The following is a 22,557-nucleotide window of genomic DNA, read 5'->3' on the forward strand; positions in this document are numbered from 1 at the left end:
AAAGTTTAGCATGAGAGCCATGTATTTGCTTACTGTCCCCCCTTCCTGTCATTAATTCAAATTTGATCCAGGGCCGGCGGAAGCACTAGGCGAACTAGGCGGTCGCCTAGGGCGCCAGCTTCCCGGGGGCGGCACTGCCCCGGTAAAATTAAGAAAGCCGCGCTCAGCCGCTGCCCCGGTAAAATTAAAAGAGCTGCATTAAGCCGCCGCCCCCCCCATAAAAATAAAAGAGCCGCTGCTGGCAGCCCGCCCCAAAAGACCCATCTGACCTCCCCCAGCGGTTCTCAACCAGTGTGTTGCGTGCTCCCGGTCTTTCCCGCTGCTCTTTCTTCCCTGCTGCCATTGCCACCGGGCTATCAGCATGTTCAAGCCCAGTGGGAACGGCAGCAGTGCTAAAAGAAGCTGTGGCACTTGTGGCTGTCCTTTTCTTCTTCCCGCGCGCTTGACCCCCCCCCCCCCCGTGACCCGGAACAGGAAGTGATATGCCGTGCGCGGGAAGAAGAAAGAGCAGTGCCGCGCGATAAAGTAGCAGCGGCCACTGCAGCATCGGCCCCCGAGCAATTGAAGCAGCCGGTAATAGGGAAAGGAGTCAGCAGCATGAGCCTCCCGCGGCCGATGGGATTCTTCCTTCTTGGCCTGCGGGGGCTGGAGGAGGAGGAGACTGCTGCAGCTACCATTTGTGCTAGGGGGGGGAGAGAGGAAGTGAGTGAGAGAGAGAGAAGCAGCCAGCCAGCCAGTGTGTAAGTGAGAGCCTCAGCCTGTGTGTAAGTGAGAGAATGTATTTGATCGAGAGCATGTGTGTGTGATTGAGAGAAACTGGTCAGAGAGCTGATGTATGTGTATATGTGAGAGACAATGAAAGTGACTGCTCAAGGAGATGACTGATGTGTGAGAGTGTGAGACAGTCAGGGATGTGACTGATGTGTGTGTGTGTGTGTGTGTGTGTGTGTGTGTGTGTGAAAGAGAGAAAAAGCATGGAAGTGAGAACTCTGGGTATGTGAGAAAGCATGGGAGTAAGAAGCCTGGTGTTGTGGGGGTGTATGTGAAAGAAAGCATGGGAGTGAGAAGCCTGATTATGTGAGAGAGAGCATGGGAGTGGGAAGCCTGTGTGTGTGTGCATGTATGAGAGAGAGACTGGTTAGTAAGGTGACGGTGTGTATGAGAGAAAGAGACTGGTGTGTGTGAATATGAGAGAAAGAATGTGATTCAGGGAATGAGAAGCCTGTGCAGTGGAGAGCGAGCATGGAAATGAGAGAGAGACTGGTGTGTGTGTGTGTGTAACAGAGAGAAAGTGATTATGGGAATGAGAAGTCTGTGCATGTGAAGAGAGTGAGCATGGGAGTGAGAACCTGGGTGTGTGTGAGACACAGCATGGGAGGGAGAAGCCTGTATATGTAAGACAGAACAGGTGACTGGTGTGTGTTTGTGTGTATGTGAGAGAGAGAAAGAAAGTGATTATGGGAATGAGAAGCCTGTGCATGTGAAGAGTGAGCATGGGAGTGAGAAAGCTGGGAGTGTGTGAGATACAGCATGGGAGTGAGAAGCCTGTATATCTGAAAGAGAACTTGGGAGTGGGAAGCCTGTGTGTGTGTATGTATGCATGAGAGAGATCAGGTGACTGGTGTGTGTGTTTGTGTATGTGTGTGAGAGAAAGAAAGTGATTATGGGAATGAGAAGCCTGTGCATGTGGAGAGAACAAGCATGGGAGTGAGAGACTGGTGAGTGTGTGTGAGAAAGAGAAAGTGATTGAGAGTGAGAAGCCCATATATGTAAGTGGAACACGGGAGTGGGAAGCCTGTGTGTGTGTGTATGGCATGAGAGAAACTGTTCAGGAAGGTGACTGGTGTGTGTGTCAAAGACTGTTTGGGAGATGATTGGTGTGTGAGAGACAGAAACTGGTCATGGGGGCATGACTGATATGGTGTGTGTGTGAGAGATATGGGCCTTAAGGAAGAGGACCATGAGTATATAGCTTAGCCACTACTGCTGCTTCTGGTGTGTACTACAGCCTGCATGGAAGAGGAGTAGGAGAGCTGCTGGAGTGGGTAAGTAAAGATGGCTTTTTAAGTTTATTTTTCTTGATTGACTGCCATTTTAATTATTTAATATTATGTGATGTGTCTGCTTTTTTTGTTTGAGCAACAAGTATAGCTTTGGTTAATGTTTATTTTATTTATTTTTATTTATTTATTTATAAAAGAGTTCCTATACCGTCGATAAGACAAATCATCTCAATGGTTTACATGGCATAAAAATGTCAAATAAGTGTTCTGTTATAAATACAGACTTCGTTATTTTCATTAATGCACAATGTAAGTTAATTGTGTGTGGAGGCGGGGGGGGGGGGGGGGGCGGCATAGCTGACGTTTCGCCTAGGGCACCTAATACCCTTGCACCGGCCCTGATTTGATCATATTATGATCACTATTGCCAAGCGGCCCCACCACCGTTACCTCTCTCACCAAATCCTGTGCTCCACTGAGAATTAGATCTAATATTGTTCCCTCTCTTGTCGGTTCCTGAACCAATTGCTTCATAAAAATGTCATGTTTTCCATCCAGGAACTTTATATCTCTAGCATGTACTGATGATACATTTACCCAGTCAATATTGGGGTAATTGAAATCTCCCATTATTTCCGCACTATCAATTTGATTAGCTTCCCTAATTTCTCTTAGCATTTCACTGTCAGTCTCACCATCTTGACCAGGTGGACGGTAGTATACGTCTGTGTGTCCTTCCCCGACACACAAGGGATTTCTACCCATAAAGATTCAGTTGTGCATTTAATCTCATGCAGGATGTTTATCCTGTTGAACTCTATTCCATCCCGGACATAAAGCGCCACACCGCTTCCCGGGTGTTCCTCTCATTGCGATATCATTTGTACCCCGTATAGCACTGTCCTATTGGTTGCCCTCCTTCCACCATGTCTCTGAGATGCCAATGAAGTCTATGTCATCATTCACTGCTATACATTCTAATTCTCCCATCTTACTTCTTAGACTTCTGGCATTAACATACAAACATTTCAAAGTGTGTTTTTTGTTTGTATTTTCATTCAGCTTTTTAATTGATAGGGATAAGTTCGAATTTTTTAGCTCAGATGAGTTTTTAATTACAGGCACTTGGACTACTTTTCTTATTATTGGAACCTCACTGTCAGGATACCCTAATTCTAATGCATCATTAGTATCCTTTGAAGATGTGTGATTCACATACATTTAAATTTACATTTTTTTCAACAATTATGAATCGCCTAACTCTAAAAGGCCTAGACGATGTACAAGAAAACATTCATAAAACATTTCCAGTATAAAATACACAATCATAAAATAACAAAAAAAGTAATAAAAACAGCCAAAATATAATAATAATAAACAACATAAGCAGGAAGATTGATGCCCCAGTGTTGTTTTTGGGGTCGTGTCTGGAGGAAGTAAACTGAGTCAGACCCTGGTTTGGTGGGATGGAGACATCAGGAGGCAGCATGGAGTGACAGGCCCCAGCTTGGTGGATAGGGACAAGTCAGGAGGCAGCATAGAGTTATCAGCCCCAGTTTTGTGGATGATGAAAGTCAGGAAGCAGCATGGAGTAAGAAGTCCCAGTTTTGTGGTTGGGATTAACTCAGGAAGCAGCTGGGAGTGAAAGGCCCCAAAGCTAAGTCAGACTCCAGTTTGGTAGATGGGGACAAGTCAGGAGGCAGCATGGAATGACAGGTCCCAGATTGGTGGATGGGGGACAAGTCAGGAGACAGCATGGAGTGGCAGGCCCCAGTTTTGTAATTGGGAACGTCAGGAGGCAGAATGGAATACAAGGCCCCAGTTTTGTGAATGGGGACAAGTCAGGAGGCAGCATGGATTGACAGGCTTCAGTTCTGTGAATGCGGACAAGTTGGGAAACAGAAAGGAGTGACAGGCCCCAGACTAGTGAATGGGGACATCAGGAGACTGCATGGAGTTACAGGCTTGTTTTGTGGATGGGGACAATTCAGAAGGCAGCATGGGATGACAGACCCCTGTTTTGTGGATGGGGACATGTCAGAAAGCACCAGCAAGTGACAAACCTAGATTGGCAGATGAGAACAAGTCTGAAGGAAGTATTCAGAGACAGACCCCAATTTGGTGAATGGGGACAAGTCAGGAGGCAGCATGAAGAGACAAGAAGTTTTTTCAATGTAGACAAGTGAGGAAGCAGCAGGGAGTGACAGGCCCCAGATTGGTGGATGGTGACAAGCCAGGAGATAGCATAGAGTGGCAGGCCCCAGTTTTGTGGATAGGAACAAGTCAAGAGGCAGCATGGAGTGAAAGGCCCAGTTTTGTGGATGGCGAGAAGTCAGAAGGAGCATGGAGTGACATGCCCTATTTTTAGAGATGGGGACAAATCGGGAGGCAGCATGGAGAGACAGGTCCCAGTTTTGGGGATCGGGACAAGTCTTCAGACAGGTGTATTGAGTCAGTGCATGTTAGTTCCTGTGATGATTTTGTAAGTATGGCAGGAGGAATCAGATGTGTAACCCATCTGGCAGTGCTGGGGACAAAGCAGGACTCATCATTGGTGTGTTGTGGCTCTTGGCTTGGCCTTTTGGCCCTATGCAGTAGCAGCAGTGGGGTTTTGAAGTGTGACCTAACTGACGGTGTTGAGGACATAGCAGGACACAACATTACATTTGTTGAAGCCCTCAGTCTGGCATCTCGGGCCTGGCTAGGAACAGCAGTGTGATTATTGGAATGTTCCCCAAATGGCGGTGTTGAGTCATAGGCAGTAGGGTTGGTTCCTATGGAAGCTCCCGCATGAACTGCCCATCCTCAGTCTCTATCTTTTCAATGCAAAACAAATGAAATGAGTCAAACAAATACAGTATATTTGTTGCAGATCGGCCATCTCTCAGTGACGGGACCAAAGTAGTCCAGAGGCATGAACACCTCAAGGCATAATGAGAGGAACAAAGCAGCACCAGCAGTGGTAAGAAAGCTTCAAAGCACTATAAGAGGAGCAAAAGCAGGACATGAATACCCCAAAGCACCGAGACGGGGGTAAAGGGCACCAACAACAGAGGCATACATCCCTCAAGGCAACAAGAGAGGCGCAGAGAAGCACCAAACCATGGCAAGAATGTGCCAGAGCACCGTGAGAGAATGCAAGGGTAATAACGAGTGGCCTGAAAACACCAAGGCACTTTGAGAAGGTCAAAGCAGTATCAACAATGGCAGGCATTCCCCAAGGCACCGTAAGAGGGACAGTAGCAGGCTGGGCAATAATAGGAGCAGAACAGCACAGCAAGGCACTCAACCAGGAGAGAGCAACGTGTGAGAAAAAAAGATTTTCTTTTTTTTTTATTTTTTTAAAATGTTTTTGTTTTGGTGGCCAAACCACTCCATTATAACAAAGAGACAGTCAGGGTGGGGGGAGCAGTCCGGGCAATAACAGTGGTACAGCAACACAGCAAATTGCTGAAGGTTTTTGTTTTTTTGTTTTGGGGGGGGGGCAGAGATAAGCAGGACACGAGGAGCAAGCCGTCAGCAATAGTGATGCAGCAACACAGCAAGGAGCTGAATCAGGAGAGAAGCAGGGGCACGGGGGAGAGGCAGAGTAGCAGGAAAAGGGGCTAGGCCGCAGCAGCAGCAGTAACACGGCCCCAGGATCCCCAAGGCATCCAGTGGGGCAGGGGAGGACAAGCTTCTTCTTTTCTTTTTTTGTATGTTTGAGTTTTGAGGCCAAAACACCCCCCAGTATAACCAAGAGAGGAGCAGGGAGGGGTGAGCAGGCCGGGCACCAATGGCACGACTGGCAGCAACACAGCAAGGGGCCCAAGGGTAAAAAGTGCGGGCAATGCTTCACTGTCACTGTGCACTCAAGTCCTCCTTCTACTCGCACGGAAATCCAGCAGAGGGAGATATATCTTAATGAAGGCCAACTTTCCAACCAGCTTTGGCTATAACTATGAATGATGTGGGCTCATAATGTTCCCCTACCATGGAGAATACCTATCCACCAGGCACACTGGTTGGTGGGTAAGAAAGAAATGCTTGGTCATCTTAACCAGACCACAGCCACTGGCTCAGTCTGCCCCTCTCTCTGTAATTGACTGCTGGCATCCTCACGCTCTCTCATTCTCTGCCGACTCTTCCTTGTTGTTTTCCGGGGGTTGGGGGGGGGGGGGTGCTGCAGGACACCCTCCCACTGCTTCCTCTCTCTGCTTTTCCTGGGACAGCTGCAAGCAATCCTTATTTTTTTTTATTTTAACTCAGTACAGTATAACGCGCGCGCTCTTTTCTCCATTGCAACCCACTGCTTCTCTGCCTCTGGTACTCCTTTTCCTGCATTCTAGCCACCATCATCTCTTTCCAGTGAATTAGACTGTTGAACTAGAAAGTGATACTCTCTTTCTTTCACCCATGGGTCACAGAGCATGGTTAGCAAATGTATGAGCCTATTATCCAGTTGCAACTGCAAGAAGTCCCTGCTCCTGCCATAAAATCCTCTACTCTTCTCTAAGATATCAACTATGGGACAACTTTGAAGGGTTTTGATACTTGTAACATCTGTGTCATGTCTATCCAATCATGATGTCCCCTGGGGCAATTCACATCTATCTCAGATTCACAAAAGGCTATCTGTTGCTCTATTAACCTCTGTAGCATCCGAGAGGTTAATTCCACCAGATGCCTACTTCTTGAATAATCTGGTGCAGAGGTACCCCCGCTGATTCCTGCTACAGTTGCTGACCAACCTTCACACTCCAGTGAAGATGCTCCACTATTTCCTCCACCTATCTATCAGTTTCTTCAGGACTAAGCAGCTGTCACATCCCTTTGCCTCCAATCCTAGGGCATCTATTACTTTCAGGGTCAGTAACTGTGCAAAGCACAGGATCACCTCATAGGCCCCCTTCCCTCCACTGCCTCTCTCATGTTATTGCCATTGTCTGTATTAAAACACCTAGCAACAGTCATGTGTTTCTCGCCTGAGGCACCTGTTCTCCATCATTTCCTTTATCACTGCTAAAATATGGGCTGAGGTATGGCTCTCATCCATCACTTAAGTGTGCAATACAGCTCACCTGTACATTGCAGGTCTGCCCCTTTAGAGCTGCTGCCTGCTTCTGCCTCATCCAGTTGCTCCTAGCATGCCATCAGAGAGAACAACTTTTTTTTTTATTATTATATATATTCCACCTTTCAGCCCTTCAAAGTAGATTACATTCAGGTGCTGTAGGTATGTCCCTGTCTCCAGAGGCCTTACAATCTAAATTTGTACCTGAGGCAATGCAGGGTAAAGTATCTTGCCCGATATCACAAGGAGCGGCAGTGGGATTTGAACCCTGGCTTCGCTGGTTTGCAGCCCACTGCGCTAACCACTCAGTTATTCTTCAACTCCCTGTGTAGACCTATGTAGCATTCAGGCTAGTCCAGATGTTGCTAGTGAAAAGGATGAATTTCCTTCCACCTTGGCCAGCTGTGCCTACTCTAACCATAGGTAAGCAACAAACAAAGGGATGCCACAAGAGTGTCTTTCTCAAATTTCAATCAAGGAGACGTAAAAATTATTGCCCGACTCTGGCCGAGTTTCGCCACATGTGGTGGCTGCCTCAGGGGCTGAATAATCTGAAAACAATGTTCAAGCGATGGTCTGGATAGAGTCAACAATAAAAATTCATCTGTATTGGAATAAATGAAGGTCAGATCTCATGAATACGCCAACAGTGTACGTCTCCTCTGGATGAGGAGACGTACACTGTTGGCGTATTCATGAGATCTGACCTTCATTTATTCCAATACAGATGAATTTTTATTGTTGACTCTATCCAGACCATCGCTTGAACATTGTTTTCAGATTATTCAGCCCCTGAGGCAGCCACCACATGTGGCGAAACTCGGCCAGAGTCGGGCAATAATTTTTACGTCTCCTTGATTAAAATTTGAGAAAGACACTCTTGTGGCATCCCTTTGTTTGTTGCTTACCTACGGTTTCACTGGATCGCCTACCCTGCTGTTTTTTGGGTCCTACTCTAACCATGGCACTAAATGTACAGGTTGTGGATCACCTGTCTACTAAATGTTGCCCTGGAGGGAACTTTGTAACCGGCGGCAAAGAGGTGCAGCAGCCACTTAAAATCCCACGTTCTCCACCACCTGCAGGGGCTGGTCATCTAGGGCAGTGCTTCTCAACCCAGCCTTTGGAGCACACTTAGCCAGTCAGCTTCTCAAGATATCCACAATGAATATGCATGAGATAGATTTGCATACAATGGAAGCAGTGCATCTCATGCATATTCATTGTGGATATCCTGAAAATCTGCTTGGCTAGGTGTGCCCACTAGGATAGGGTTGATCAAGGGAAATCATTTCCATGAGGCATCATAATACCACTGCTTGCATCTAATCCTGGGATAGTGATGTGGAAACCCACCCTATCTGCTCCATAGTGGCTTGCCAATGTCATGGGCAAGGGGGCTGCTTGCCTGCCACCTCCCTGGGGGGAAGGGACTGGAGGGTCGACATAGGAGATGGACTTCCCCCTTCTCTGTGGCTTTCATGCTCCTACTGCTTTGAGTAAAAGACTAATACAGGCAGTTTCCCCTGAAATTAAAACAATACAGTCGATAAATCCTACTTGTCATCAGGTCCAATGGCCTTAGATAGTGAATTTCATGTTGTAACTATAGCGCAAGAGTATCATGAGGTGCTATCTTTTGACCTCATTTATGCGCCACTCTTTCCACTTGTTCTGGGCTTACCCTATTTAGAACAGCATGAGCCCCGTGTTCAATGGAAAACACGCTAACACATTCAGATAATGTTTCCTTCCACATTCTGCCAATAGAACCTTATGTCTAATAAACTGAAGAAACAAAAGAAACAGACCTTGGGGCTGATGTAATTAGATGAATGTGAAAAATATGTGCTGAAATTCAGCACACAGTTTTTTAATGCACAAATTAATTTTGTTTAACTCCTCAGTACAGTAAGCTGATAGTTTGCTTATGCATTAGTATTTAAAAAATGCACACAAACCAGGAAACAGTCACAAAGAAAAGGCTTGCGGTGCACAGAAAAATATGATTTATGCACACAAAAGTTGCTTTCTTCACAAAGAGCAATTTTTGGGTGCATAAATCATATTTTATGCACAGAAAACATGTTTTTGTGAACAAATTATGTTTTCTGCACATAAAATACCAACTACATGTAGAAATAATTGGCATCTCAGAGACCTGGTGGAAGTAGGATAACCAATGGAACAGTGCTATACTATGGTACAAATTATATCGCAATGATAGGAAGGATCAACTTGGTGGGGGGGGGAGGCACTTTATATCTGGAAGGACATAGAGTCCAACAGGAAAAAGATCATACAAGAGACAGGAATGCACAGTAGAATCTTTATGGGTAGAAATCCCATGTGTTTTGGGTAAGAGTATAGTGATAGGGGCATACTACTGTCCACCTGGCCAAAATGATGAGACAGAATGAAGAAATGCTAAGAGAAATCATGGAAGCTAACCAATTTGGCAGTGCTGTAATAATGGGAGATTACAATTTCCCCATAATTGATTGGATAAATATAAAATCAGGACATGATAGGTACATTTTCAGATTGGGATAAATAATTGCTTCATGGAGCAATTGGTTCAGGAACCAACAAGAGAGGGCGCTATTTTAGATCTAATTATTAGTGAGACACTGTGAGAGAGATATCGGAGGTGGGGCCACTTAGCCATAGTGATCATCACATGATCAAATTCAAGCTAATGACTGGAGGGGGAACAATATGTAAATATACATCTCTAGCACTAAACTTTCAAAAGAGAAACTGATAAAATGAGAAAAATAGGAAAAAACTGAAAAATACAGCTGCAAAGGTTACGAGTATACCACAGGCATGGACATTTTTTTAAAATACCATCTTAGAAGTGCAGTCCAAATGTACCATCTTAGAAGTGCAGTCCAGATGTATTCCATGCATTAAAAAAGGCAATAGCCGGCATGGTTAAAATGAGAGGGGAAAGACTATTTTAGTCAAAAAAAAGTCCTTCAAAAATTGGAAGGAGGATACATCTGAAGAAAATACGAAAAAGCATACGTATAGTCAAGTTAAATGTAAAACATTGATAAGACAATCTAAGAAAAAATTTGAAATGAAGTGGCCGTAGAGGCAAAAATGCATAATAAACCTTTTGAAAATATATATGAAGCAGGAAATCTGTGAGGGAGTCGGCGGGACAGTTAGACAATCGAAGGGTTAAAAATGCTCTTAGGGAAGATAAGGCCATCACAGAAAGACTAAATTAATTCTTTCCTTCTGTGTTTACTAATTTATTTATTTATTTATTTGGCACTTTTATATACCGATATTCTTGTAAACAAGTTACAAATCACCTCGGTTTACATTCTAACAATAACCATTTGCACAAGGATGCATTACATTGAACAGGGATATCAAAACTTGGAACCAACAAATGGGGATAACGGGTAGATAACTTGGTTAGAGTCTTAAAGCTGAAAAACATTTGATGGCATGTCCGTCCTTAGCAGCGGCTTGTTAGTGATGTGGATCAACTAACCACGCCGCCTGACATGAGCCCGAAAGGTCATCTGGGTTGGGCAAAGGCTTCGCTAAACAACCAAGTCTTTAATTTTTTCTTGTTTGGGCATTGTTCTAGTCTGAGCTCTGGAGGGAGGGAGTTCCATTGCAATGGTCCTGCCGTGGAGAGAGCTCTCTTCCTTAAAGTGGATTTAATGGGGTGGGCCAGCAGGGTGTCTCTGTAAGTTGATCTCACTGGTCTGGATGGCATGTGCGGTCGAAATGGGAACTTAAGATCCAGGGGGGAGATATTGTGGATGGCTTTATGGATGATCGTTAGAACTTTGTAGGAGATTCTGAATTTGATTGGGAGCCAGTGCAGGTTCCGCAAGATGGGTGTTATGTGGTCTCTTTTGTTGGACTTTGTCAGAATCCTTGCTGAAGCGTTTTGAAGCATCTGTAATGGTTTGATGGTATTAGCTGGGAGGCCGGCGAGGAGAGAATTGCAATAGTCTAGCTTTGAAAATATGATGGCTTGGAGATCTGTTCTGAAGTCCTGGAAGTGGAGGAGAGGTCTCAGACGTTTTAAGACTTGGAGTTTAAAAAAGCAGTCCTTGGTGGTGGAGTTGATGAAGCTTTTGCAGGTCAGTTGACTGTCCAAGATGACTCCTAGGTTTCTGACTTGGGCGGAGAATCCTGGTAGGTTGGCAGGGTGAGTGTTGTGCAATGGGAATTTTCCTTCTTGGGTAATGAGGAGGGTCTCGGTCTTCTTGGTGTTCAGGATCAGGTGAAGGACTTTTAGAAGGTTGTTTATGGATTGAAGACAGGAGTTCCAGTATTCCAAGGTTTTGGAGAGGGATTCCGTGATAGGTAATAAGATCTGAACATCATCTGCATATATGTAATGAGTAAGGTTTAGATTAGTGAGGAGTTGGCAAAGCGGTAAAATGTATATGTTGAATAGAGTTGGGGATAGAGAGGAACCTAATGAGGATATTGGGTAGATACTGGTTCCAGAGGTGGTTTTTAAGGATGATGATTCAGATGAACTGAACCAAATCATGGTGAACCTGGAAGATGTAGTAGGCCAGATTGACAAACTAAAAACTATCAAATCAGCTGGACTGGAAGATATACAGCCCATGGTTCTGAAAGACCACAAAAATGAAATCTCAGATTTATTAGTAAAAATTTGTAACCTATCATTCAAATTGTCCATTGTACCTGAAAACTGGCCAATATAACCCTGATATTTAAAAAGGGCTCCAGGGGTGATCTGGGAAACTATAGACTAGTGATCCTGAATTCAGTGTTGGGAAAAATAGTGGAAACTATTCTAAAGAACAAAATCACAAAACATATTGAAAGACATAGCCAGCATGGATTTACCCAAGGGAAGTCTTGCTTCACAAATCTGCTACATTATTTTGAAGGGATAAATAAACATGTGGATGGGGGAGCACTGCAGGAAGATCTACCTCCTGTTTGCAGGAGGGCTCAGCCAGAGGACAGCGAGTTTGTGGGTCCTGACACCTTGTGTTTATCTCCCAAGCCTTGTGATTTCAATTGGTACCTGGTAAGCCCATAATAGCTGAGAGGCAGTGGCGCACAGCTGCCAGCAAGCTGCCGAAGCTGCGCACCAAAAGGGCACATTCCTTATTGAGATTTTGGAAGGTAATCATTTTAAGATCAATGAGAAGGAAAAGGAAAGCTAAAATAATTAATCAATGCTGGGCTCGACCTTGGTGAAAGGCCTTATGGATTCCTACTTGGTTTGCCTCGTAATTCTCTACCAGATATTTCTTTTTCTTCGGGACCCTCGGATAGTCCAGACCAGGACTAGCTTCCTCAGTTGGCCTCAGTATCTTCTGAAGTTAGTTCGCTAACTTCAGTTAACAATCTGGATCTGTGAGTAAATACCACTCCAATCAGCAAGATGATCTTAGGAAGATCCCAGGAGCACAAACTGTGAGTAATATTTCTGGAACAGGTCCTGTGCCAGCTGGATCACTCCAGATAGAATGTTCAAGTTTTGAATCAGCTAAACCTGAAAACATGACCCTCATTCAATGTCTCAGTTTGGAAATTTTACGGCTGAAATTAGAACTGTTCTTGAAAATCATGGAATGCGACTAGATAACTTAAGATACTATAATAGCATCTTTAACTACCCAAATTTCCATTGTGCAACTATCTGGTACTTTTTAAAAAAATTTTTTTTAATAAAGGATAGCTTGTTAATACAGAAACAACTTGAAAATGTGCAAAATGATATGAGGATAAAAAATCTTTGTTTCTTAAACTTCCCAACTTCTAAGCTACTATTGGCTTTGGAATTGTTTAAAAACTATATTGGTGAAGTTTTGTCTGTTCCTTTAGATAAGAAAACATTGATTTCTAAAATATATTATATTCCACTTTCAAGGAGGAGAGGGGAGGGCCGTGATAATGAACTGGACATCTTGCAGGAAGATAGTACTAATTTGACCTCCTTCCTAGAGGCCTCTATAGAAGATATATCCACCAGGACTTTGCTCTTGGTATCTTTTTTTCTTAAGCAAGATAAAAATTTGGTGCTCCAGTAGTTGCTTTGGGGACAACCTTTTCCTTAAATTCCCCTGAAAGTGTCTGGTAACATTTCAGAAGAATACATTTATATTTCAAGATCCCACCATCTAGAGACATTTCTTTTAGATAAGAAGTAAGTGATTAAGACTGCTAAATAAGAGGAATAAGTGGTAATAATATATAATCTTCTCCCCATTATTGCATTTATATATGCTTTCTTTGTTTAGTATCTCTGAGTTTTTCTTTGTAAGCTTCCCAAAGTTTATAATGGGGACTAGATTATTGGAATATAGTAATATTATAGTTATTATGGATTTATGTTATTTTGTATTCCAATATGTTTGGGTTTTTTTTCATTGATAAATGAAGTTAAATTCAATAAAAATATAAATTAAAAAAATTATAAACCTGGTAGACATGGTGTATTTGGATTTTCAGATGACATTTGAGAAAGTCCCTTATTTATTTATTTATTTATTTTATTTAGAGGTTTTTGTATGCCGCGGCATGTTCAGAACATCACCTTGGTTTACAAGGAACAGTAATGCAGCAACAAGCTTTACAATAAAATACTTAAAGAACTATCATTGAAATACATGCAGAAGTTTACATAACAGTAAAACAAAAATAGAACCATATTTGAGATACGTGTAATAACTATACAAAAGTTATAAATATACAAAGGTGGAAGCCTTATGAATAAATATACAAAAAATATAAATATACAAAAATATAAATATACATATTATGAATAAATATTAAAAAATGAATAAATATATAAAGGTAGAAGCCTTATGAAAGGCTTCTACGAAAACTAAAAAGTAATGGGATGGAGGCGATGTCCTTTCATGGATTGCAAATGGTCAGTTTTCTCAGTGGAAAAAGGAAAACAGTAGAGTTCCTCAGGGATCTGTACTAGGATCAGTGCTTTTCAATCTATTTATAAATGTTCTGGAAAGGGATATGATGAGTGAGGTGATCAAATTTGCAGATGACTTAAAATTATTCAATCAAATACAGATTGTGATTAATTGCAGGAGGATCTTGCAAGACTGGCAGATTGGTAGCACAATTAGCTGCCATACATCAAAATGCATCCTCCCAGCTTTCCTCAAATTGCTGGGAGAGGGTGAAGGGTTGCAGGAAAAAAAACTGTCCTACCAGTACCCCAGACACATGGCCACCACATTTAGAATTTGAATGTACCCTTGCACCTTCAATGAATGAAAGGCTTTCCCATTTTGGTATACGTCTTCTCTTTCAGGAAGTGGTGTAATAGAATAGCTTGCATGTGGTTGAATATGATACTTACCCCATTATATGCATCTGCATGCACCACTATTGTATCCTTCATGTTAAGTAGGGCTGGTAGTATCATAAAATTCTTTCTGATGTTCTGCAATTGTTGCTTCTGATTGGGTTATTAAGTATACATCCCAACTTATCTGTGCAGGGTCAGTCGTGTGTGGAAGCATCTGGAGAAAGGGCTCTGTTCTGTTCCATCAACTACAGCCACTGCAGTTTGCAAGAAAATGTAATAAGCTCAAGAATTTGACAAGTCCTCATATGATATGACCTCTGAACGTATGAGGCTCCATGTCAGATTTTATCCTCATATAGGACCCTAATGATCTTTGAGTTCAGCTAGTACCTGTGGATTATCTCTTCCTCTGGCAGGCCCTGTGTGGGGTGGTCCTGCATCTGAACATGTATGGCCATAGCAGTCTCTATGCTCTGCTTTACTGTTCGTGTCCTCCTTTTGAGCCCAGGGTCTCGCTAGTCTACTTCTCTAGCTGTGCATCTGTTAGAAATCCTCCATCCTTCTCCAGTTCTCTTTTTTGTTTCCCTGTCTCCTGCACTTGTTCGTCTGTCTCTTGCTCCTCTCTCTTTCTCTCCTGCTTTATTTACTTTCTCTCTCTCTTGTTCTTCACTATATATTAGCCACAACTCCACCACCTACGCTCTATATAGCAGCAGAGTTCAATGGCTAACACCTGTTTATAGACATGAGGTCAATTATTACCATTAGTGAGTGCATATTTATTAGCAGAGGGAAGCCTCATAGATAGTGCAGGTGTGCTAAACTGAGCATGACCAGTCCTTTTTTACTCATGTCTTCTCGTCTTAATTTCAAATTGGTATGAAAGGAAGCCCAACTCACAGCACTAAAGAGATGATCGTAAGAAGAACAGAACCCCATAAAAGACAGTCTTCTGCATCGAGTGTCACATGTATGATGTTTTTACCCACCAATGAGAAATTGTGCATGTGCATCTGATGCAAAGAGCTCCTGTCTTTCAGGGAATGATCTCTGGAGGGGCTGAAGCAGACAGAGAGGAATATAGTTGAGACCTTCAGGGACACAGTAGCTAAGTCCCAACTCCATTCTGGTAGCCCTGGTGCTGCCTTGGATGAGTAAGGTCTCATGATCGGAAAGCATCAACCTGGTTCAGCAGAAAATGATCCTGTAGCTCTCCAAGTGGTGCATTGTCCTCTCGCACCGAGGATGTCTCATAGGGCTACTGCCCAGGAGGGAAATGTTAGGTTGGCCATCGTAGTTGATTATTTGATTATTAGGAATGTAGACATATGGGTAGCTGGTGGGCGTGAGGATCGCCTGGTAACATGCCTACCTGGTGCAAAGGTGGCAGACCTTTCGCATCATCTAGATAGGATTTTAGTCAGTTCTGGGGAGGAGCCAGATGTCGTGGTACATGTGGGCAACGATGACATAAGAAAATGTGGGAGAGAGGTTCTGGAAACCAAATTTAGGCTCTTAGGTAGACAACTTAAATCCAGAACCTCCAGGGTAGCATTCTCTGAAATGCTCCGTTCCACATGCAGGTCTCCAGAGGCAGGCAGAGCTCCAGAGTCTCAATGTGTAGATGAGACGATGGTGCAAGGAAGAGGAATTCAGTTTTGTAAGGAACTGGGGAACCTCTGGGGGAAGGGAGAGTCTTTTCCGAAGGGATGGACTCCATCTTCACCAGGGTAGAACCAAGCTGCTGGCGCTAATCTTTAAAAAGGGGATAGAGCAGCTTTTAAACTAGAACAAAGGGGAAAGCCAACAGTCGCTTAGGGTCTAGTATCATTCCTTTGTAGGCTTGTGCAATAGGGCTTAATCCATCTATGGAGCCTGTAGGAACTTACAAGCTTAGTGGGTGGAGAAGTTTTGGGCAGACTTGGTGGTGTAGGAGCACTGGGAATTTTGGAGAGAGTGGAACCAATTGCAGTCTGGATCTTTTAGGTTAAAAAGTAACAGAATGTAGGGCTGGGGAGTAACAGGATAAAGGCCTTGCTGTAGAGGATCCTCATTTTCCTAATAGCACCAAAATGAATACAGCTTAGTCCTTTCTAAATGTTATCCTTTGCTGAATTCTCAGAGGCACAAAGAGCATGGCAGATGATCCCACAGTTGCCACAGAAGAAAAAGGAATTGGAGCAGGCAGGAGATGGTTTCATTCCACATGATGTTCACATACCTGTGATACATGATCCTTACCCTCAAATGACGTCCAATCAGGAGAGTTTTGAAGGGTGATAAAAAGTCATCTCAAGATCCATGAAGAATCTGACATCCCTGATGCTGATTGCCAATTTGATCACTTGGTGTTGTGGGGCAGAGGTGGCACAATGCCACCGTCTGTGAGGGTTTCAAAGCTGTAAAGAAAGATTTGCACGTATTAGCCCAGACAATTGCTAGTGCAGAAATCTCTTAATGCCTGCTATTGTCATTGGACAGATCCACCACAGTAATAACAGGATTGACCATCACTGTCCACCAGCAAACACATTTCACACATACACAAACAGCTCCCTGTCACCAATCCTTACAAGCATCAGCAGCACTGAGCAGGCCATCCATGGAAGCACACGCAACACTTCCAATGGCATCCATGCCATGTAGGAGCAGCCATATGGAAAAATAGGACAATGACATCCAAGTAGTGGTGTCTTTTTGCTTTCAAAAGGTGGGAGAAATCGTGTTATTCCTCAGTACCATCTCTTACACATGTCCTTCACCTTTCAGTTACAATGCCTGCCAGCAGCTCAACCAGGAAAATAACGCACAAGGTAGAAAATGGGGAAACACAAGCAAAGTATTTTCAGTTCAGTTTATTCATTTGTCCATTTTTTTGGCCAAATTTTGTTTTGTTTTCATATTATTTTTTTCATTTCGGCAACTAGCATGCGTGTGCTATTTGCCAAAATGAAAAATAAAAAAATTGCCATTTTTTTATGAGAGGCATTTATAAAACTAAAAAAAAAAAAAAAGGACTCATTTGGTTCAGAATGGAAATTCAGTTTAAACAATACACATCCTTAGTAAAAAGTTAGCACCTGCTCTGAAGCAGGTTCAGTGTTGTCGGGCTCCTTGTAAATAGCATGTGGAAGAGAGCATATGAAACTATTTTCCATGCACATGTAAAAGCCTTTTTTTCATAAGATGTTCTTTCATTTACATAATATGTATATGATCATTTTAGCGTGCTTCCACTAACATCTCCAGACTGTTTTAGCATGCTTAAAAAGGGCCCGATTTTAAAAAGCATCTATTTATTTATATATTTGCTTATTTATTCATTCATTCTTACAGACCACTAATGCAGAGAAAACCTGATTGGTGCAGTGTACAACATATCAAAAGCATGAGAGTAAAACAAATCTTAAAAAAAAAAATTACATAATTTTCAAATACAAAAAAATAAATCTATAAAATCATTAAAACAATAAAACCTATTACAATCAAATCTATATGGGGAAAATGCCAAGATTTCACCCTTTTCTGGAACAGCAGGTAATTTAACTACATGTACAACTTTTTTAGTGCTGAGTTCCACACTCCTGGTCCTGTAACAGAGAAAAACCGCTTCTTGATTGCCCTTCATGATACCTCCTTCTGATACGGAGAGAAATTTCTACCAACTGCTGCTTTGCTCCCTGGCCTTTAGATGCTTTAAACATTAAATTCATAGTCTTAAATTGTACTCTTTGCTGAACTGGAAGCCAATGCAACTGCCTCAATAAGGGAGCAGCACTGACCTTTCCAGGGCATCCATAAATCAACTTTGCTGCCATATTTTGCATAACCTGCAACCTGTGAACCCTCGTTACACGAGTAAAATGCACTTTACTTGTGTACGTGAGCTTTTGAAAATTGCTACAATATATGCCATTGAACTGTCCATAGGTTATACATATGTAGGTGCGCTATACACGCGTAAATGGCTTGCTATGATAATATGTTACATTTTCATGCTTAACTCCTTTTAAAATTATCTCCCAAGCTCTTACTGCCACAGCATGCTACTTTTAGCACATGTAAAAGAGCCTTATCGTATATGTGAGTTTATTGCATAGGCCCCTTCATCTTATTTGCCAATCTGTTGACCAGTCAGCATTCTTAGATCACTTCTCATTTGATGCAAAAGTGTCTTAACTGAAGCAGTATTATTTTTCTGGGCAGAGTGAAGCAGGTTGTCTTTGTACTGATTGTTGTGGATTTTATATATTGTTTTTCGGCCTATTTTATGTGAATATTTGCATGTTTTATTGTACTCTGCCTGGAACATTGTTTGCATGAGTGCAGATACATTTATTTAAACAAATAAATTAATTAACATGCTTCTACTCTTTCTGCAGTATTGCATATCTTAGCTTCATTGCTAAAAGAGGAACCTTTCTGGCCCTTTTCTAATAATACACAAACCCAAATCATTATTATTTAAAGATATAAGCTGTCAGCATTAACATTTCTACTTATGCTTCTAATTTTGTGTTAGTCGAAAGGTCTTCTTTGTGGAACACGCACACATATTTAAATCAGTCTTCAAATACTGTTTAAATAAATAAGCATGTACAAAGCCATTTCGTGTTCCTTATTATTTCATGCATATGCTGTTCTCCTGAGCCAGCAATAATTAATGTTTTTGAAGCAAAACAGGCGACTTTTGAAAGAGCTCTCGACAGTATTTTTGAGCAGGCAGTGGGTTTCTGTGAAAATCCTTTTGCTTTCTTTGTCCTGGTCCTATCTGCAGGGTATTGACAACTCTGACAAGACTTTGATTATCTAGTCAGCAGGAGCCTGAGACTTGTCACTTGTCAGGTGTGAGTCGACAGGCACGCAGCTGATGAAACAATTGGAAGGAGACAGGCTGAGTATGAAGAGGGCCAGGGTCATCAGGCCCAAAATGCTCTGTCGTGTAGAAGGAGAATAGTTTACACCCTTGATAATAACTTCAGCAAAGTCTGAACGTGGAGTTAAGGAGGATCAAGTAAGTAGTTCACGTTAGGTGCAGAATTGTGGAATAAACTTGACTGTCAACATCTACTCTAATCCACAAAATTGCATAATTACTCATTGCAGAAGTGAAATGGTATAGCCAAATGATGTTACTTCATAATAAAGGCCTTGAACAATCTGCTTGAGTTTAAATTAGGGTGACCACTGACAATCTTAGTTCTAGGTAATAAAATACAGGGGGATCTAGTCTTGGTATTTCATTCTTTGTTTCCCAGGTTTCAATCTGGCATTCTCATTGATATTTTTCATAATGGGAGCCAAATTTAGCTTTTAAACTCTCTTAGGCACAGAAACCGTGGATGGGGCAAGGAAGGGTTAGGAAACCCCCTCCAAGAATGCAGGCGTAGGGTGAGGTCCCTTCCAAGGATGCAAAAGTGGCAGGGGAAGGGTGGGGGGGGGGGGGGTTCCTTCCTTCAAACATACACCCTGCTGAAAGGGTGAAGGTGTGTGGCCTCCTCTGTCACAAACATAGCAGCACCCCCTCAGAACCACCCCCTTAATGGCACCGGGGCATGCAGCAGCTCTAGTTTACAGCACCTTAAATATTACTGCTTTGTGAGCTCCTGTGCTTTTAAGAGGGGTGAGTCTGATGGGGAGCTGATGTTCTGGTTAAGTACCTCTTATATAAGAGGAGCTGAGTAACCCTTAGGCAGCTGCCTTCTTTGCCAAATGGGAAATCCAGGCCTGTTCATAGAGCTAAAACAATAGGATTGGCTTACCTCCTACTTAAGAACAGGAGGTCATATTGCATACAGATATATTGGATGAATATTCATTGGGTGTGACCTAAAAGCTAGGTGGCTCTTGAGGACCAAAGTTGGCCACTACTGTTCTATTAAGAAGAAATGCAGCAAAACAGGTCTAATTCAGTGTATTATTTTCACGGGCTGAGTAGTTGTTTAATGTTTAATTTCCGAGAGGCAAGATGATGACTGAACTGTGCATTTGTCTAAATTCAAAGGGCCCAAAGTATTAAAATGTGAGTAAAAAATGTAGGATACATTTTAGCTCACATTTTCTTTATTCAGGAGGTAAAAATTGAGTTAATCTCGATGCAGTAAGCTAATGGGATGCTAATGCTAAAAGTGCATGCTAACCCAAAAATATGTGCAGAGGATATGCTGAGCATACATAAAATATGATTTATGCACCCAGAACATGTTTTCTCCACAGTCAATAGAATCTTAGCCTTAGAAGTTAGGGGAGGAAGATGATGACAGTGTTGAGAGCAACACTGGGAAGCGCAAGCAGTGCTGGTAGAGAGCATGAGCGATGCTCCTGTCCTTTTACCTCATGATCAACCCTCAACTTCAACTCCAGTGCCAGCAACAGCTTTCGAGGATGCAAAGAAGAGATCACACAAGATATCCTTGGTCACTGTAAAGTGAGGGAGAACCTGTACTTTTCTCCGTGTATTCACTATAATAAGGCCATCAGTCAAGAGAAGGTATTGGGGAATCTGACAAATGCTGGTATGCAGCATCAAATACAAAAACACCACTTGCTAGCATTGGCATCAGGAAAGGGTGGCAGTATTAGGAAATCCTTTGCCACTCAAATCAGATGTTACGCGTGCACCCGCTGTTGCATAGAAGATGGATCCTTGGGCTGAGGTGGGGTTGATGCAACCCGTAGGCGAGGGCCTATAGGTCCCCGCCATCAGCAGGTGGAGTGGGCTGAAGCTGGAGGCCACTGAAGCTTCACCTATACCAGCCCACGTTCCCCTCGGGTTGAGCGATGGGGAACGTGGCCCACCTAAGTCCTGCCGATGGGGAACGTGGCCCACCTAAGTCCTGCCGGCCCTAGCACCCGAAGGGGTGCTAGGGCCGGCAGGACTTAGGTGGGCCTCAAGGTTGAGAACAGGTAGGAGATGGTTCAGCCCAGAGACAGCAGGTGGCGTGGTCCTATCCTGGACGGGATATGGAACAGGAACTCAAGCACCAAGGGACAAGAAAGAACTGAAGGTGCCTGACCAAAGGAAGGCCAAAGCCTTAATAGTCCTTGTCCAGAGGATAGGGACAGAGGCATCAATCTCAAGCTTGAATGGAAGCTGGCGGCGCTTGGAAGGTGTAGCAAGCAACATGGAACTCTGGACTCAAGAAGGTCTGAGCCAAAGTCATTCGTAGCAATGGTCAAAGCATGGAGAAGGCAGGTGTGGTCAGATGTAGCAATGGTCATGGCACGGAGAAGGCAGGCCTGGTCAGACGTAGCAGAGGTCAGGCTTGGAGAAGGCAGGCAAGGTCAGGTGTAGCAGAGGTCAGGCTTGGAGATGGCAGGCAAGGTCAGGCGTAGCAGAGGTCAGAACCAGGTAGTCGATCCAGTAGACAGACAAGACGAACACAAGGAACAAGACCAGGAATCACAGGAACAAGACAAGCGCAAGGCAACTAGAACTCAGAAACTGGAACAGGAGACCAAGGCGACCTGTTGCAAGGGCAATGCTGAGGAGCCCTGCCTGAGCTTTTATATGTTGAGGGAACTGATGTCAACATACAGGTCCACAGCCAGCTTCCCGCCACGGGCCCTTCAAAGGTTTCACTGGTGCGCGCGTGCATAGGGAGGGGCGCAGTGCTGCCGGCAGAGTCTCTCCACGAAACCCGCGGAGAGGCCAGACAGATGAATACATCCTGGCTGGAGGTCCCAGGAAGTAGAGCAGGGCCAGAGGTGCTGGTGGAAGTCCGAGGTCGAGACTGGCGGCCCATCGCCACCAGCGATGAGGAGCTGGAGCCTGAAGCTTGTGTAGAGATGTGAGAGGGCCGCGCCGTGGGCAGCAAGCATAACACCCACGGCAGCCCCGTGGCATAGCCCTCTTACCTTTTCAGATGGACTCCAGCTCCTGGCTCCTCTTCACTAGCGGCGGTGGGCCGCCAGCTCCGACCTCAGGTTCCCTCCAGTGCCTCCGGCCCTGCCACACTACCCAGTGTTGCCAGCCAAGATGTCCCTGTCCATCGGGCCTCTTAGCGTGGCCCGCAGAAAGATGCCGCCATCGGTGCTGCACCTCTTCCTGGCCGCGGACCCGGATGCTGATGTCAGACTCTTCAGCATATAAAAGCTCAGGCCTCACTCCATAGCATTGCCTTTGCAACAGGTCTCCTCGTACTCATTGCTGATCCTAGAATTGTCTCTTCTTTGTGTTCCTGATTCCTGTGGTTCCCGGT

General features: G+C 43.7%; 1 long non-coding RNA gene across 1 annotated transcript in view; it reads right to left on the reverse strand.

The window, feature by feature from the left end:
* The window catches only part of LOC115095072, a 215,490-nt gene extending 198,749 nt beyond the window's left edge, over window positions 1-16,741 (reverse strand). The window contains exon 1 of the long non-coding RNA XR_003857685.1: window positions 16,598-16,741. This is a non-coding gene — a long non-coding RNA (uncharacterized LOC115095072). The remainder of the gene's footprint in view (window positions 1-16,597) is intronic.
* Between the last annotated feature and the right edge of the window lie 5,816 nt (window positions 16,742-22,557).

This window comes from Rhinatrema bivittatum, chromosome 7 (assembly GCF_901001135.1).
Source record: "Rhinatrema bivittatum chromosome 7, aRhiBiv1.1, whole genome shotgun sequence".
Lineage (NCBI taxonomy): Eukaryota > Metazoa > Chordata > Amphibia > Gymnophiona > Rhinatrematidae > Rhinatrema > Rhinatrema bivittatum.